Consider the following 20054-nt stretch of genomic DNA (forward strand, 5'->3'; position numbering starts at 1 on the left):
TCAGGATGTGTGTGTGGCGCCTGTGCCAGTCAACAGTAGAACCTGTGATTGGGCTAGAGCTAAAGAAACATGGGTTTTAAGTTTTCTTTCTGAATTGCATATTTTTAAGACCTACAGTATATAGCGAATGGATGTGCGCAGCAGGTAAGATTTAAGGAATTGGTTTGTTACCTGCAGAAACTTTAATGAAGGAGCATGTTCCTCTTTGTAAAGTAAACTGTCAAGGGTATCCCAAAATTGTGTTTGGAAAAATAACTCTATGCAGCTTCTCTTACAAAAAAATACTTTGCAAAGCTGATCAATTCGGTTTGTTCTATTCATTCTTTCTGTTTCTATTACAACTTTATACACAGCCTGTGTCATTCTACGATAGCCCAGGTAAATCTCACTGACTTATGACCAAACATAGGGGAACTGATAGTAAAAAGTATAACTACAGCTGACATCCTTTCTGTCTTATTGTACCAAACAGATACATAGATTTTTTGTTTTATTAGTTCAGTGTAATAGCATAAAAATGATGGTATTGCTTTCATGCAAGCATCTAATGCACAGGTACACTGGGGTGAAGGAAAGGACAACTAGTTAGGGACCCAGCTGTGTAAATTTGATAAAACGTGTGGATCTGAACATGATTCACAGAGGATAATAGAGCCATCTGGACATGGTGCGAATCAGAAACAACAATCTTTTATTTTTCATTTGCCGTTAACCCTAGAGGAGGGACGAACACCACATTATTCAATTTGTTCCTCTTTCAGGGACACACAGTAGCAATCCCAAAGCAGGGTCTCTGGTCTTCACCGGTTTGTCACATTTAGCTCCAGCTGTGTACAGTATGTAATGAAAATAACTCCAAACAAATGTATGCAAAATCACTATTATTGCTAGACCTGACCATTGCCACAAAAGTCACCGCGTGTATTTACCCAACATATTCTGTTTTGTATTTTTGCATTATTGCGGTGTCCTGAGGTGAGGTTATCCTTGCTTTTGCTTTAGTGCAATCTTTTTCTCACAGCAGCCGCAGAGAGAGAAAGCACAGGCCACAGACACATTAAACTTGTAGCACTGCACAGTCCCTGATGGAGGAGCTCTTGAGTCTGTGTGGATTTGTGCAGAAGGCGTCTGCAGAGAAATCTAGAAGGTCGGTCGGCATCGGCAGCTTAAAGGGTCACCTCTTCCGATAGCCGTCACAGGTCGAAACAAGGATTTTTCTTGCTTCACTAGGTTCCAGACATACTGCTTTCATTTTGTGCCAGACAAATTTGAGTTTGCCAAGCCTGGGGCGATATATCAAATGCGGTCAGCAAAATCGGAGCGCTAATGTGTAAGTCACATGAGGGAGAGCTGCCAAACACCACATCAAGGCTGGAGTGTTCCCTGCAAAGAACATCAGCTTCAGAAAACTGATGATGAGCTGCTCTCTTTCCACTGTGGTCACTGATTATGTTGTGAAGGGGTGCAGTTATAGTCTTAACTTAAAAATTCAGGAGACCAAAGCATATGGGAGCTATGAAAACTATAGGCTGTTTACAATACGTCTTTCATAAAAACACAAATCATCCTCCACCTCAAGGAAGGAGACTTTTTTTAAACTACAAAATAGTGATTGCAAATAATTCATTTTGTTATATATATTTGAGGATATTTAAATAATGCTACATCCACCAATTTGAAAGATCTCAGTTAAAAAATAGACAGCGAAGCATATAGAATACATATTCCTTAAGTACAGTTGCCAGTATAGTGTCTTGTGCATTACAGTCTCGGTATACAGGCTAAAAATGCATTAACTGGGGGAATAGCAGCAACATCCTGAGTCCCAAGTGCAGTAACTTTGTATAATAAACTGTCTACTGTTGATCTGCATTTCAGAAGCGATTCATCTCAATTCACTGCACTGTATTAGGGGTATCAGATATAATTAGCTAACGTGAGAAGTGTTCTCAAGGTGTTCTCACAATGTCTCGATTCACCACAACTTCATTGTCCTCATCATCATTTGATTTCTGAAAGAAGAAAAGTATCCCCCTGAAGTTACAAAACTTGAAACTCAAAAGCTCTTTGGTATTTTAGTAACATTAAGAAGAGTTTAAAAAAAATAAAATCTTTTTAGAAAAGTGGTGCTAATGACACTCCCGTTCTACTATATTCCCAAGCAAAAACGAAACAGAAATGGCACTTCTTCTCATTCGTAAAAACTTCCTTTGCTGCTGTAATGTATAAAAACAACATTGCTGTAAACAAGATGGTACATTTCAGTTCACTGAACCCCCTGGAAAAGCATCACACTGGCCGCTTTCAATGAGAGACTGACCTTTTTTTCATCGTCTCTCCTCAGACCAGAGTTAATCATGTTCCCCGTCAATAAAGGAAAGAGCATCAGATTAATGTATTCATTTACTTTATTGAATAAACCAAAACAACACAATGCATTACCTTGGTCTCCAATCCCCTAATGGGATTTAGGGAGAAAGTGCAGGAGAGGAACAGCAGCATCAGGTGAGCGAGGGAGCTGCTCCCTCATGCACACAATCCTTGAAACCGGGCAGCGGTACCACAATAAAACTGCAGCATAATGAAGGATTTTGGACCTAGTATTCCAAAGTACAAAATGTGATTCTGACTGCAGTGTAAGTCTTATGAGTGCATGAGAACTATGAGCAATAAGCATACAGTACTCTGGGTACAATCCTTTTAGGAATGTAACACCTTGGGAAGGTTCAGGACTGAATACCAAAGTTCCAGGGCAGGACTGTGCTTAGCGTCAACTGGTCGACCATGTGGCATGCAAGCGCGCGTCGAAAACACTGTACAAATGAGCCTGGCTCTTCTGTGATCACTGACAGGGATCGGAATTCACAGTGGCAGTGCATCACACAGCACTGTCCGTTACAGAATATCACATGATGCATTCACAGGCACCAAGCTGTCCTTTCATAGTTGTGCATTAGCAAAATTCAACAAAGAAATACAAGAAAAAGCTGTAGCAGTGCTATCAAAACTGAGCAATGCTACCATATGCATACCCTATTTGCATTGCCATGGCTTCCCAGAGGAATGCTAATACTGTGGTCAAAACGCAAGAACCTGATGTCAAACAACAGAGATAACTTTAAACAGGAATCCAAATTCCTCAGTGAAATTGACAGCATGGCTCTGATTTAAGGTGTCAAGTTCTCAAGTGTACTCTGTTTTGACACAGACTGCTTTCCTAGGCAGAATCCAGCACACTGTACCTATTGTAATTCCACTAAATCCCCCATACATTAAAACATTTCTATGTACTTCCATGTGAATGCAAACCTCATGAATACTGCTTACTACAAACTGGGACAATTGCTTCTGAAAAAACTTGCTTTTTTAAGCATACCTGTATCTGTTTTGCATTAAAGTCCATAGGCGAAACATTTTGCACTAAGCCTGTGCAACACTGATATGCTTCCCTCACTTCAGAAAAGTCAGCATTAAACCTTTTCCTGAGGCAATTTTGCTAGGATAATTAGTAAGCATGGAAAAAAAATGACCTCAGAAGAAACAACAGACAATTATAAATAACTTACATAATACGGTATTAAACATGAAAGATATTAAATATTTTAGGAAATGTAGATGACAAACATCCCCTTAACCTGCATAACAGGGTCACCACAGTAAATGTTAGAGACACACACACCAGGTTACAAAGAGAAAAAAAAACAGTAATTTAAAATGATTTTATGCATAATTCTGGAAAATTCAGTACATTTATCTATGACTCATGCAAATAGCAAACCATTAAGCCACTATTTAAGATAAAAAACAGTATTTTCAGAATCCCCACTGGGAGAAATAGGACAACTCTTGCCATGAAAGCACACACTGCCAATACATTACCATAAAAGCTGCATTGGCTGTTTACATGCAAAGCATTCAGCATCTTTTCACATAGTAAAACAACTCCCTAGTGTCTGTCTGCTGTGAGATCATTTGCCATTTGTATTTGCTCTACAAGACCCCCCCCCACCCCCACACCTTAACACATTCTGAATTCCTTGTACACAAGCTTTGCAAATCCAAGACATACCAAATCAAAGTAATGAACTACACACTGTACTGGCAAAGCCATCAATCAGACTGGTGTGGGAAAGATGAATGGTACAGGAGATCCAGATCAAAGAACACCTTATTTAAAAGTAACACACATGTGTTTGCTAGTGTTTATATTAGACCAGGCCTCCATGGTTGCTCCAGTTCCTGGCAGGTTACTGGGGCAGTGAGGTGTTAAGCAGTGCTGAGAAAGCAGCTCAGGAGCAGGGCGACTTGGGTGCCGTTTCAGACAGGACACAACTTCATTAACAAGACCCTCTTCATTAGCAAGTGACAAGTGAAGCTTCACTCCAAGCGCTTTTATTTTCCCATCTTGCAAAATGTATATAACTCTTATATTGCAGAAGATATGTCGAGGTACTAAAATCCTGCTCAAACTGCCACACACATACTAATGCTATTTCTTTGGTTTTTTTTTTTTATAACTGATGTACATCTTGTCACTGCTTTTTAAAGCAAGACTATAAACACATTTTTATCATTTTAATGTATGCAAAAGGGGTATTTTATCATATTTTACTATTTCTCAAAACTGTTTTGTATATTACATTTTTCTTATTTTTTATCTGTATAGCGCTTTCTTGCAATTTATCGGGAAAGACACGATATAAGAAATAAAGATTGATTGATACATTGGTAAACAGGGTCATAAGGAGTACATTAAATGCTGAATATGCCCACCATACTTGGGCTAGTATTTGAAGAAAATCAAATACATCTTGTATAGTATTTGGTGCCTGCAAGATAAATGGAATTGTGTTTTCACATAGGGACTTCATAGGCAATGGCATTAGGTTATTCAATTAGTATGTTCATGCTTCGCTTGTCACCCAAATTTCAGGCATCTTTTATTTATTTATTTTTAACAGGAGGCACTTTTTTTCAACAATATTAACAAATGCTATTCATTTTGCGTTAACCCGATTTAAATATTAGTCATGTGCAACTGGTGTTTCACAACCAGTCTGTGTGATGAAAAGGGAGTGGGGACACTGTGAAGAATATTCTGTTAAATCTGAATGGTTTTATCTGCTTTTGTACACTGCTCCAGTTTTTTGGAATGCTTACCGTGTCATGGGAAATGACCTTGAGTTGCTGCGCAGTACCAGTGTCAGGGCACAAGGGCTAGTGGATTACAAACGGTTGGTTCTTTTACAGTTGGTACTAGTTTATGTAATGAACAAAATACACTTTGGATTAGGATATATGGTGGATTTAGAGCAATAATCTACTTTGTGACATGAGACCAACATAACCCACTTAATTCTCCTAATCCCGACTTCCCTGTTGCACAGCCTATATGTACAGCACAGCACATTATAATATATATATATATATATATATATATATATATATATATATATATATATATATATATATATATATATATATACACACAGTATGTGTGTGTGTGTGTGTGTGTGTGTGTGTGTGTGTGGCTGAGAGGATGGGCACATGTTTTGACTAGAAGACTTTTTCAATATATTGTCAGTCTGTGCTGATGACACTGAAAATGACTTCTAGTCGAAATGTTTGAATACTAAAAGAAACTTTTAATGACTTCTAGTCGAAATGTTTGAATACTAAAAGAAACTTTTTGTATTTCTACATGTGCAGTACTTCCAGCAGCCTGTCTGTCATTCACAGTGCTACAAAACAAACATGCACATTAAATCCTAAATTAAAAATGGAAACTACAGGAGATCATTCTAGTATGTTTTGCACTGCGCTACTAAAATGCATTTCTAACTTGAAAGGGAATCAATTGCTTTTAAATCTGGGGGTTGTTGAGTCCACGACAAGCTGGGCAGTTATAATAGGTAATACATCGGCAGTAATCCTTTTAAAGGTTACCATTAATGGAATCAAACAAATCCTGCCGTTAAGGGAAAAAAACAACATACTTTGCTGTTCCTTCAACCCAGAAGTGATATCTGCACAGTTTTTATACACAAGACATCAACTTTGATCAACATTGACAAAATTAAGAGTGGCATTCCAGTTCCAGCCTAAGATATCTCAATAATGCAAATGAAAGTGTATCATGCATTAAGAAGTTAAATAGTTTCACTCCTGATTTCATCTTGTCACATACACACCACAGCTTATTTCCAACATAATCACACCCAGCGAGAACAGGCTCGCCTTTATGTACAAAAGTCAGTTTCTCCTCTTTTTTTCAGTTTTCCAAGAGTAACCTTTAAACAGTAATAACATGACCTTAAGATTGCACAGTGAAAGGATGTGGAGAAGCTGCTTCTGATATCTCCGTTGTTGCTATTTATTCTGCCTGTAACCTTTCACGGTCGCACAGCTATTTCCAAAATTGCACTAAAATAATAATGTATTGACACAGCTGCGGTTACATTGAGAGTTCTTCAGTTATTAGCTCCCCGCTCTTGCACTGCTGTAAAGTGAAAAATCGTGATTGTGTACGGGTTGTCCTTCCATCGATTGATGGAAAATATTAGCCCTTGTGAAAAAATAACAGGAGCGAACTGAGATGGGGCTTGAAAAGCATTGGCCTTCATGCTCATGCAGTTTTTAGGTGAACTAGAACTCTGCCTCTGAGCTGTGGAAACCAGCAGGATCAACCATTTATCACTTAGTTCATTAACGTGCACTCTGTATGATTCTACATGGTGTATAGTCCTGAAACCCAAATGTTTTGTTCAGATATAAGCAGAGTTTACACTTAAAAAAAAAAAAAAAGAAAAATTCTGTGAACACAGATAAAAGGTGTTGGTATTCATGGTGAGCACCATTTTCATCGAGACCTTAATTAAACAACAATACCCCCTGCAGTAAGGCACATACTTGTAAATTAGAAACAGAAGCTCAAAAAGGGAGAAGAAAAATCATGTGACATCGATGGGTCTGAATTTTGAGATACTTGACAGACCCAATGCTTGATGCTATTTTCACTTTCTACATTCTCTATTTATTAATTAGATAGTAGTTGATAAAACAGATTAAGTCAAAAGGTAACCATGGATAGCAGTGGGTTTGGCTCATATATAATTTAGAATTGTACTGTAGCGTTCTCGGTTAATGCAGGCTGGCGCATCACACAGGGCGAGGCAATCCACACACAGGCGGAGGGGGGGCGCGAACCCGGGACCTCTCGCACTAAAGCATAGCGCCGATACCGCTGTATAAAAGAGCCGGCTCCTTTGCAATGAGCGTTTATAGGGCTTATGTCTTCGTGTGTGATTACGTCACCTACCAGTCCTGCTGCTGCCTTCCCCCGTGCACGCTACAGTACAAAATACGGCAGACACGCTGTTGCTACTGAGCACACAGCTGAATAGTATGCCTTGGGTGGTGTTGCTAGTCTGCAGTGGCTGGCAGCTATCAAAACCCCAATTTTCCAAGCAAATAGTGAGTTTATATATGAGCTACAACTTCTCATTAAGGGTACCTACCTCAACCTACATCAACGTGTACTTCACAATGCAAAATGGCTGCGAAATGCATTAGCACACTTTAAAATGAATCCATTAAATACATTGTTTTGTTTTAGAATAAAAAGATCTATTTCCAAAAGCATTTTCAATTAAAATCCTTTCTTTAACAGCATACCGCTCCACCTCCCTCTTTTCATACCATTAATCAGGAATACTAAATATTCAAGGAATTATAATAAATCATACAACTGGGTGCCTTTAAGTAGAGAATTAAAATAAAATGCTTGAATTCCATATTGAGGCTATTCATTTCAATTACGGTAATTGCGAGAGGCAGTCTTTTATTGTTTGTTTTTCTAAAAAGCTTCCTCTGATATTAAAGCAGCTCAGCTCATATTGAAGCCACCACTCCTCATCCCCGGATTGGACTTTGTTCATTCTGACAATCACCTTTACACAGCCCATCTCAATTTTGATTTTCATCTCCTGTTTTTTCTAAGCACCTGTCTCTTCTGTGTCTGTGCACTGTGCCTGCATGACAAAGTGCTGCTGTTTGCTGGGAATTTGAAGTGCCCATGTCTGCATAATGAACTCACACACAAAACCTGTGGGCTCTCAATCAGCTATACTGAAGGGAATCAGTGTGCAGGGCCCATCTTGGAAAATGCAAACACATCTTTATGAAATGGGGAATGTGTAATGCATTAACCAAACGCTGACCTTCGGGAGGAATACATGAATCCTCATCTTCCACTTGGTCTAAATGATGTGTTTTTAAATCCTAATTTCTGTATTTAATCATTTTGAAATAATAACATGAATCCCTTTTGTATCTATTGTGTGAATGAGTTCATGCATTTAAATTAACTTATTTATTACAAATACTACTACTACTACTACTACTACTACTACTAATAATAATACGAAGAAGAAGAAGAAGAAGAAGAAGAAGAAGAAGAAGAAGAAGAAGAAGAAGAAGAAGAATGCATTATTTTGTATTTATTAGGATCTGTTTGAACATCAAGTCTGTCATCTCGATAATATAAAAATGGCACAAATGAAGGTGACTTCCAAACATAACTTGGCATACAATTATATATAAATAGAATTGTTTCAGCATTACCTGGTTTTCTTTTGACCATTGTTTAGGTCTGGTATGGAATCTGCCTATGAAAGGCTATTTTAATGTGTGCAGATGAAGATGATGGTTGTCTCCACTAAGGCATGGAGGTATAGCTAAGACCAGTACATGTGTGTTATTGTTAGCCACTTAACTGCTACAGTATAATGACTGACAATGACTGACATGATTGGTGTCAATATAATCATGTAGTATTCATACTAAATTCATACTAAATTAAATATTTTGTTTGCAAATAAATACAGCAGATCTTCCTTCTGATGACTGTAAACCAGAAAAAGAGGACACGCTAACCGGCTTTTTTTTTCAGGACTTAGACAGAGGACATTTCCTGTCATGTTACTAAGAATCCACTGACTGTTATTTAAATGTAATGTGTTGTCGTTCTGCTATAACAGAGGTGACAGGTGTTAGGCTGCGGCTCAGTCTCTCTTAGCTTCCACAGTCCTTGACTGTGTTCTTCTCCCACTTTCAAATGACTTCCCATTTCAGTCCCTGAAGACATGCCTCTCATTAGAAATGTCACTAATGTTGATAGTGAAAAGGTTGCCTTCTCTGCTATACATTTTGGGTCACTGCCTGGCTTCCACTGACATTTTTTCTTCTACATATTTCCTTCAGAATTACTTCTGTTGTTGCAAATTACATTTTTTAAAATATTTTAAAATCCAAATTAATCTCTACACCTCATGCATGGGTTAGTGGGAAAGTCACCTGAACCACACACGATGACGGCTATGTAATGCATGAAACGATACTGTAAAACAAATGTATGGGTTTGAGGGTGATGCAATAATAAATACTGTATAAAATAGGTATCCAACACTTGTTTTGTTATTTAAGAGATCCACAGTAGCAGTACCTGCTGTAGAAAAGGAGATTCTGATTGCATAAGCTTAGCAGGGTTGGGTTTGGTGACTTCTTAGATGGGAGACTCCCAAAGAAAACAGGGCCCAAAGAACAGTGGGGTTGCTGACTCAGTGAGACAACATTTTTAATTAGTATGTAAACATCTTTAAACATTGTGTCCCAGTTTTTAACTTTATTTACAACTTATTTAATGTTACATTCATTTAAATATCCCAAATGTATACTAGAACTCATAATTATTATTGTAATCAGCTGCATTTAAAAAACTTTATATCTCATATCAGACATGGATTCAAATCATATTCAAAGGCATTACTATGGGAATTGCCCGATGATAGTTACTGTTGGCAAAAACAAAAGTATCTAGACTGAAATTCAAAGTGCTACAAACATCTGCGTCTACAAGTCTTCGTTCTAAAGGGCCTTGAAGACACAGGCTAAACTCCTGCCTTACGCTAGCATAGCTGCAGGGTTTTATCAAGATCAGTCCGAGTAGCTAAACCCTGAGATAACCCCACGCATCTTTGTGCAGAAAACTTAATGCACAGCAGATCAAACAAGAACTCTTCTTGGCTTCTTATTTAAACATCTGTCAAGAACAATTGTAGAAAAAAAAAGAATAAAAGAAAAGGCATGTTTGTAGACAAATAAATATCCCTCAACCCAGCCCCAATCATCTGGAAGGTAATTCCGTGATTGGTAGAGATGTGTGTCAAACATGTCTCAGTGGCCCAGGCTGACAGCACTTCCAGGGAAAGATCTGGGTCAACACTGTTTAAACATTTAAAACTTAAAATTCCTTGGAAGTAAAAAAAAAAAAAAAAAAAATAGAAAGTTAGATATACTGTTGTGAGAGCACATTCCAGTACAGTCAAGTCAGAGTGACCCCCCACTCCCTCGTAACCATGACATTTCAATGGTCGGACATTTTATTGACCATTTTATGCCCAGCAAACAAGACTTGTTTTGCAACATAAATAGTTCCGAACGAACCACAGTGAGTGTGTTCATTGAGGGATTTGTGTTCCTACAGAGTAGAGCATCATTTATCACACTGCCACGGCAACAGACACCTGTCGGAAAAGCTTGCTGGCAAAAGGAGATTGTGAGGCCTCGGAGGGAATAAATAACTCCTCACCCTGAACACTTCGGAAAGCAAGGTAACAAACACAACTTCTCTCTCCTGGCTGCCACATGCCGAGACAAATTGATGCTCTGTCAATAAATATCTACAGCCGTAGGCAGTCTTCAAAGCATAATTGAGAGGGGCTGTCACGGTTACCACTTGCCACTAGTGAATCACTTTTTTTCTTCTCTTATTTCAACTTGGTATTGATGAAAGGTAAGGCACTTAAAGCCAGGCGTAGTGAGGGACAGGCATTTTGTGAGATTCCCCTAAAAGTTTATTAAATGAACCTCAATATTCTGGATCCCAAAAACCATCCCTGCTAGTCAGCTCCAGGTCTCTCTCAACAAGAAACCATGGTGCCCTGAAACACAGACATTCACCCAGCGAGTTAGCATATTAGTCAACAAATATTACAGAGACAAGTATATATGAAAATGCTTATCTTGGATGTGAAATACACATCTATCCAAGATGTTCATTATTTAGACAACAAAACAGGTATACTTGCCAATTACAAACCTACAGTAGAAATTGGGTCTGTGCAAATACGTTTTCAGAGGATTTTAGTAGTTTTTTTAACCATGAATCCAATCCTGATTCTTGGTGCTTTTTTCCTGTTACTGTATCTCTGGGTTTGTGTTAAATCTGCTTTTAAATCAGCAGCAGAACCCTTTCTGAATGGGCTTTTAGATTCCTGTTATTAGGAAAACAAGATTGCCTTGAGACTCCTGGATTACCACACATACATTTCTAAGCTCTACTCAATTTATTGCAGAAATGGGCTGACAAGCACCCAGTCATTTCATTTCCTATCCCCGGTCCCTGTGGTTATCTTAGCCTTACTCGCCTGGTTACAAGAGTGTTAATTACCTGCAGAGCGGAGCTTCCAGATGCTGTGGTAGCAGATTAAGCGACAGTGTAGTGATATGCGATACAGTGCAGTAAAGGTCTCTGCTACAGTAGTTTTGCCCACCACCTATCCTCCCCGTTGTGCCTGACTGCAGGCTGGGTAAATCATCAGTGTCATTGCTTATTCTGGCACAGAGAATTTGAGAATTTGTGATGCTGATCCAAGATCACTGGGGGACTGGGCTATGGGCAGGCAGTAGCTTTCGTGTGATGTGATCAATGCAATGGTCGGAGAAGTCATTCGACTAGTGCACAAGCATCATCATCTTATTCGTATATATCCACTTAAAAAAATATTTAATGTGGAGTAAATAACCTGCCTTGGAGCTCCAGAATCTAAACTTTGGAAGGCGGTGAATAATTTTCATTCATCGGTTACCTTTTGACTGGATTGAGCATATACCAGAAATGAAACATGAATCAATTTTAACGACTTAAAACAGCTAATGTTAATGTCACCGCCCTAAAATACAGGATAAACCTGGTACTTTGCTGACCCTATTCCACTGTATTTATATTGTGCACAGTGATGTCAATAAAGTGGACAATGCATTATTGCAGGTGGGAAACACCAGAAGGATTTGTATAGAGTGAATAGGCTTGGTATTTAGCTCTGCCGCTGTTTAGATCATTAATATAGTCTCCATAGACAGAGCGGTCACCAGTCTTACTCCACTCTTAAAACAATCTGAAATATATTTCCAAAGTCGTTGGGTTCTATTGATCTAAGTATTATGCAACGTAGAGATATACATTTTTTAAATCCTCCCATTTTAGAGCCAGCGTGCCAACTTTCTCCACTACTTTATTAACTCATTTTCGAAATGACACCTTCATTTTTAAGTGCAAGGAAATGTTAGGCTTTAAATTAATAATGTGCGACTCATTAACATTCAAAAGTAGGCCATCAGAATAAAGACTAACTGCAGCATTCATTCCCTCTGCTAATAAGTAGCTGATTAATATTTAATTGAACAAGCCTCAATCTTGCGTACTGGTAGATCTGTACAGAGGGAAGGAAACAACTGGCAAGCGTATGTCCGAGAAGACAAAATCCATACAGTGTTCAGGGCTGCAGGTATCCCTTAATGTGATATTCTGTGTAACGAATTCATGAATTGATCAATTACGTGACAAATTAATTCATTATTCATTTTTTGAACTGTTTCACCCAGGTTAGCTCAACTGCAATCCAGCATCTACATTCATTCCAACCAGCTATAAAACCCAAGCAGACAAATGATGCAGCTAATGCCCTCATCAGTCATCACTGCTTAAGGCATTAGCAGGAATGTTTGTCTACTTTAATTAGTTCCTGATAGTTTTACCGTAAAATCTATGATTGAGTTTTTAAACTAGGAGATCTTCAACCCTCTTTCAACACTGCAGACCTGCATAAAGGTCAAGGAAAGATAAGTATACTCAGAACTGCAGGTATCTGCATATCTACGGACATTATTATTATTAGTAGTATTATTATTATTACTAGTATTATTAGTATTATTGTATAAGGCAATAAACTATTTAATTCAGATCTGGTCTGGATTAAAGTTAATCAGGTACACCTCCAAGAAAGCACAGCATTGTATATCCACAGGGAGGCAGGTACAGTGTATTTTAAGCTATGTCAAAGACCCTATATGAAAGCTATTCATTTTATTTCTCACGTAACAGGTTAGCTGTGTTTGCTTTGATGTTGACCCCAGGGATATATAGCTGCTGTTGAGTTGGTAGAAATGGGAGATCACAGGCTCACTGTGGATGAGATGAATATGCAAACAAAAACAATCTCCACCAGTTTCCACAAGACCCCACACGTCCGTCGAAGACAAACCGTGCAGCTCAAGAATTCATTCCCCTCCAACGCTGCTGGCTCAGAGTGGCTTTGTTTTCTCATCCCATAATTGAATCCAGCCCACTGCTGTCAAAAGCTTCTGACTTTATGAATATTAAATTGATTGGAGCCAACATTTAAAATATGAAAGCATGACAAGACATCAGAGGAAATAAAAAAAAAAAAACACAACAACAACAATAAAGATGTACTAGGAATAGAAAGTCGAGCCTTTTTCCAGTGGAAAAAAAGTGTTGCCTTTTCCCATACACTATGCCAGGGGAGGATTCATAAGGTGGGAGTATTAAGACCACATAAACCACCAGCATTGTAGAGTAGGGTTTCTTGGGTTCATTCCTTACTGTGTGGTGGTTTTTGATATAATACAATAAATCAACCCTGCTTTGAGCCATAATGTGAAGTGCTGAGTAGACACGATTTACAGGAATTGTGAGTAACTCTGTTTAAGAAGTCCTGTCTATGTTGTGATAAAACCAACAGCCTATAATGATCACAGCAACGTGAGTGGTTTGTGTAGCTTTTTGTTTCTTTGTTTTAGGAGTTTGATATTGGAGTAGAGAATATTATGCTTTTTAATCCGAATCCTCTAAACGATGGCGGACCATGCTTCTGCTTCCCCTAACCTCTATATTAATCCTGCTGCAGTTTTCCCTGAGGGGCAATGCATTGACTCCCTTTAAGATTAACAACATTTAATACAAAAAGAAATGAGGTGCAAAGTAATGGGCAGTAGAGCTGGTTGACAGGTTTTATAAAGATCTGCCCCGAGTGCTTAAAATAACCTCCTCGTGACAGGGCAGGCACTCTGCCAGTGTAATTTATGCATTGCTTTAACTGTAGTTTCTCTTTGATATCTAGTAGTGCTTTCCCACTCTGCCACTATGTGTGGAAGGGTGGCTTGACTTAAGGCAGGCAAGCAGAAGGAATATCAGGGCTCAGACTTGGGAGAGCTCATTAAACTCTAGAGACTGTGCTTTTATTAGCAACAATAAAACATGATACAAAACAAAAAGGTTCTGGCCTTTTAAGCTCAGTCAGGAGTCTGCAATATTCACCCACATAGATAGCTGTGATGGTGACCCCAGGCACCTACCCTCACTGAGTCCTAAGAACTGAGAACTCCCAGCATGTCTTTCATACATGTGGCCAAGCTAAATTGACAATCAATTATCCGATTTAGCCTAACCACATTCTCACCTGTTTTTGGTCCAGTGTTAGAGTGCACTTTGGTAGCCTCTGCCTCTACATTTCTGCAAGCCTTTCTGTTAACGTGCATATGACTATCTTCTGTATTCTTGTAAATGAGATTTGTGATAAGTAACTGTTTTTTCATAACTCAAAGTGCAGCTGTGACCTCAGACGGATGATAAAGCCCTTGTTTTTGCATGAGTTGTTTTTGCTTAAAAAGCTATTTTTTTATCATATGTGCAAACCACAAGCAAACCAGCTAAAACTGGTTCTAAAACCACAAACTTCTGCAAAAAAAGCAACGTGCTATACTTTTGGTGCCGTGTCACGGAACGCCTACTAACACACTTTCTATGAAGGTGGCAACTTTGTTAATTGGTGGAGGCAGGGAATTTACACACCTTCTAGGTGGAGTTTCACTCTCCGTGGGCAGGTGTTTGCTGGGTATATTAATGCTTGTAACAGGTATTTCGTGGCTCGGGTTCCACCTGCCGAGACCTGTAGGTTTACTTGCAGTTCTGTTGCTCGCATCCCATTTTATGAGACCTGTGAGTTTACTCGCAGTGCCACTGCTGTTGCTGTTGTATCCTGTACAACTTTTTGATCTGTTTGTTCCTGATTAAACTTACCTGAAGAAGGCTGTCTGACTATTTACATTTTCTGGGCTTCTGCCCTGTCACACCCCTCTCTATATGCAACTGAATACAACCAAGCCATGCCACCATGAAGGACTCATCCAATTAGGTTTTATGCAAAAATCAGAAGTGGCTGATTATGTGCAAGCTTTCGTAAATCCCACACTTGTCAATTTTAAATGGGTGTCTGCTTGATACCAGGTGAGTGTGTGGGTGCTGTGTTACAGTATTAGCAGCACCATTTGCTGGAATAGACATTACACTGGAGTTCTGTCTGCTGTGATCCACACTTCACCCCGTCCCCACTCAGCTTTTCATGCCAATCCCATCAGAAGGACAGAGCCTCTTAGGAGTAAGCATGCTGTCCCCTCTCCCTGCCAACTTTACTAGGTCTCTCATTCATTGGTAAACACAGGCTTTCCTAGTGGAACCACACCCACATATACACTCATGCACTGCACAGTAATTCAATACGATATACCAATGGGCATTTCCCACCACAAACGCCCAAACCTAAATGTACCCATTAACTTCCTGTTTATTTTAAAATTGTGAATTTAAACACTATCTTTATATTTAGCATCCTACAGAATACATTGTCAATTCTCTCTCTCTCTCTATTATATATATGGCAAAATTAGGCATCCTCCCAAATCTACTGTAAGTAATTTGTAAGTAATCCTTAACACTGCAATGACATGTTATGTAGAATGCAGTATCAGTAAAACTTCAGATCAAGCAAAGGCTTTATTAGGTAGTAATAGAATGTATGTATGTATGTATGTATGAATGTATGTATGAATGCATGCATGTATGCAATTCGTGGTGGTGTTTTCTTTTTTCTAAAAAATATCCACTTTATAAAAACAGTTGAGGTTCCAAATATTAATTGGTCGCTGAGAAAAAAATATATATCTTGGCAGAAACAAGAGTCTTGGCTTTTATATTTACCAGCATCCAGGAATAACAAGCCGTTGTACTGAGCAATTTTAATGAGCAGTGCTCGCTGCCCAGTAGATGTCATCCAAACAGGACGTTAAAAAGGTTTTTTGTCTAAAGAGCTCTGTTAACTGCAGCCAGTGCATATATAGACAGTGATGGGAACGCATTCCCACCCCAAATAACCCCTTCCATTAGTCTCACTTCCACTTGCTTTTGTAAGGCAAACTGACTAAACTAGATAAGGAAGGCTACATCGACATGGAATGATGCATGCGCTTAACAATGAGTGTCATCGGTTGGTTGTTGACTGAATTAGTTCACTCTCTCTAGACTTATGCCAGCTCCCGAAGGCAGAAATGTGTTTTGAAGTTCGCACAGGGTTATATTGACACACGAATGTGGTCCATAAAAAGACCCACTTCAATATTTCGACCAAACAGTTTGACCACATTGTTCACTAGAACTGCACAGTGTAGGTACAGCATACAGAACACTTCTGACAGCTTTCCCAGATCATGACTTTAGCTGTGTCTGAGAAAAACATACAGATAGAAACATTTAAAATCAAGGAAGAAAGCACAACTCACTGCTAAGAGATGAGGGCTGGCAGCCAAGAGATACAAGGCTTGAATTGTAACTCATTCACAGACTCACTGTGAGACCTTTGAGAATAAGAGAAGGCTCTTCTGTTTCAGCCCCACCCCAAAAACTAGGTACAAGCAAGCTACACTATACAGGACCAATGCACACATTAGAAGAAACACACACATACAGTACACATCTGTGCTTTTGTTTAGGCAAATGCTCTTGGAATATCCAAGTGTGAATTCCAATTTTTGGAGTCACTATCAGATTGCAAACTTTGTACACAGTTCCCCAATGGGATGTGTTTATACCTTATGAAAATAATTTATCAAAGTATTTCCACTGTTTGGTAGAGAAACATAATTAGCTTTTTTGGTATCTTATCCAGGTTGCAAAGGCTGTATGGCATGGTGACAAGCAATTAGCATTTTAGATACCAGTAGCTTGTCATTCTCTGCCCTTGGTACCTTCCTGACACTAACAGCATTTGTCCAACTACTGACCATGTGACATGCTCTATTTACCTAGCATTCATACAAGTCTCACTTCTGTGCAACCTGTGATAAAGGATGTTCAATGAACTGTGAGGTCTTAAAAACTGAAAGACGTGCCTGGACAGATCAGTTCTGGAAACAAATGTAAAAGAACTTAACAAGAAAGACTGACATCAATGAAAATATCAGAGCTTTGTAACAGCGATGCTTCAATCTAGTTAACAGTCTGCGATACTTTCATAAGACCCTTTGACAAACAGGAGGCTGGCTATTTCAAACACAGGGAAGATGAATAACGAAAGTAGATGCTTTGCCATTCTCCCAGCCCACACAGGAGAATGGAGAAGACTTTATAATAGGAACATTCTCTCATTATGATGACTGATGCAGCATTTAAAAGTCCTAAAGGCATTGTTTGACAAAATTGAGGCCCACTAATAAGAGAGGGGTTCAACAAAGGAACACAAGCGTGCATAACTAGCAGTGAATATTTTCTGTACTTGGATTTGATATTGCAAAAGTATTGAAAATAACTGTCTAATGTTAACAAAAAATAAATACAAATCTGTGCATCATTTTCAGGTCCCTGAATCTATGCTATTTGTCAATTTATCAATTACTTCAGTGGGCTGTTAGGTGCATCATAAAGTGTCCAGTAGGTGGCGCAGATGTATATAAACCTTAGTTCATAGTTTTAGGGGGTTGTCTTAGCCAAGGGCACTATAGTTATCTCAGAGTCATCTTTCTTTAACGTAATTAGTGCTGAAAGACTTAACAGAAAGCCCAACAATGATCGCAAAGGAATTATAATATACAATATTTATTTTATTAAGAACATGACTTGTAGGCATACATCTAATTTCATTTGCCCTTTGTTCAGAATCTAACCCATAAGATCTGACATTGCTAATCGCGACACCACGTGGCTCATCTAGCCGCATCAAGGATATTCTATGCTTATCAAGGAGAAGTGATTAACAGCTTTACCGATCGTCAAGTCATTCGTGACCAGGTCGACATTTATAACTTCAGGGTATGTGAAAAGTCTCTGTTCTGAATGCAGAGACTATCCCTTTTAATGCACAATAAAAATCGTGCAAGCTTACTAAGCACATTGATTAGCCAGTGAATCAATTAGTTCATGTTGTGATTAAATCAATTATGAAGACCACCAATCAGCACTGGCAGTATTTAGTCCCACAGTCAGAACTGCCTTGCATTACAGGATTCTGTGTGACCTTTCCTCTGATCCAGAGAAAGATTACAATTCTGTAATTCTTGATTAGGATGGAATTGCATAGCTATACGTTCACTCTGAAAGTCATTTGCATTTCATGGACGCTCATTTTTTAATAAAACCTGTTCTCTCCAAGACCCTTTAGACACCAGTGTTTAGGAATTACAATTACAACCCCTGACCAATCAAATCAACCTGCAGTTAAGACATGTTCAGACACATTTAAAATGCAATTCCGGACTACAACAATGCATCGATAGGACTTGGAGAAGACAGACTGAAGGTATTAAAAATGAGGATGACACACACACACATTTTTTTTTATTCCATTATTATTATTATTTTTATTCATGTTAAACAATTTTGTGTGTAACGAATGTAATCTCTTGCAACCCGAAATATTTGTGTTCATTGGATTTCATTCAGGTCATAAGTCACAATTAGTTTCATTACCCTTTGAACTGGACCCAATGAATGCTTTCATTTCAGGAAAATTGTCAGAACCGTGTAAATCAATGTACAGTATCATGTACACAGAGTCGCAGGAGAATACTGGGTGCTCACACAGTTCAGATCATTCAGAAATCTAGTCAGATGTTCACATTTTGTTTCTGTTAATGCTGAAAAGAATGGAAAACTTACAAAAACTACAAGCAACATCAACAACATTATACAAGTTGATGTAGGAATCCTACTTGATATAAGGACCAGTTGTTAATAGAACAAGTTGGGGGGGGGGATACAGTGAATAGAAAAAAAAAAACCTGTGCAGATTTTGCTCTCCTTTTTATTCAGCAGTCTCTGGCAGCAATGTGATGGATGTAACTCTCTGTGAAATCTTGATTTGATTCAACCCATTTGATAAATTTACTGCAGGCATTTTCTAAATTAAATTAAGGAACGTCTCCTGCAGACTGTTTTGCAGCCCGGGTGTCAAACACATTTAATTTGCCTTTGCTCAAAAAAAAAAAAAGAATTAAATTAAAAAAAGAACAAATAAATAAATAAATAAATAAATAAATAAATAAATAAATAAATGGAAGGCATTCTAGTACTGGCAAGGAAGGCATCAGTTGCTGCAAGATTTGTAATGACCCCACAATGGGTGACACAATCGGATAATGAGGTGCGTTTTGTATTTTATTGCATTCTGCTTTATAATGGTACCACACACATTACACGTCTGGTTTCCCCATAAACACAGGTATCCATTTATTAAGAGGTAGGTGTGCGTGTGGGGTGAGGGGGGACCTTTCTATTCAGACAGTTGCCAAACAACTAAAATTTATGCCCATTGCTTATAAAAACATATGGCATCCTTACTACATATCGATCATCAAAAGGCCACGTCAAGAAAAATATTGTTCATTAGGACAGGGGGGTGGAAGTGCTGTGCAATGGTTTTGATAAACCTGTTTGTTTATGATCAGAAATAATAATGATGATGTCAGATGGGTATAGACGCCAATACTAAACAGTATACCATTTCATTGGAAGAATTCTTTTTAATTACTGAATATCATTAATATACACAATATCTTGATATTGCGTTGTTGCATCGAGGCAGCAA

At 38.5% G+C, this 20054-nt stretch overlaps 1 protein-coding gene across 2 annotated transcripts in view; it reads right to left on the reverse strand.

Moving 5' to 3' along the window:
- LOC117432253 (cadherin-4-like) overlaps positions 1 to 20054 on the reverse strand; it is a 239481-nt gene that overhangs the window by 100376 nt on the left and 119051 nt on the right. The gene's annotated exons all lie outside the window — the stretch shown is intronic.

The sequence above is a fragment of the Acipenser ruthenus genome, chromosome 29 (genome assembly GCF_902713425.1).
Source record: "Acipenser ruthenus chromosome 29, fAciRut3.2 maternal haplotype, whole genome shotgun sequence".
NCBI classification, from domain to species: Eukaryota; Metazoa; Chordata; class Actinopteri; order Acipenseriformes; family Acipenseridae; genus Acipenser; species Acipenser ruthenus.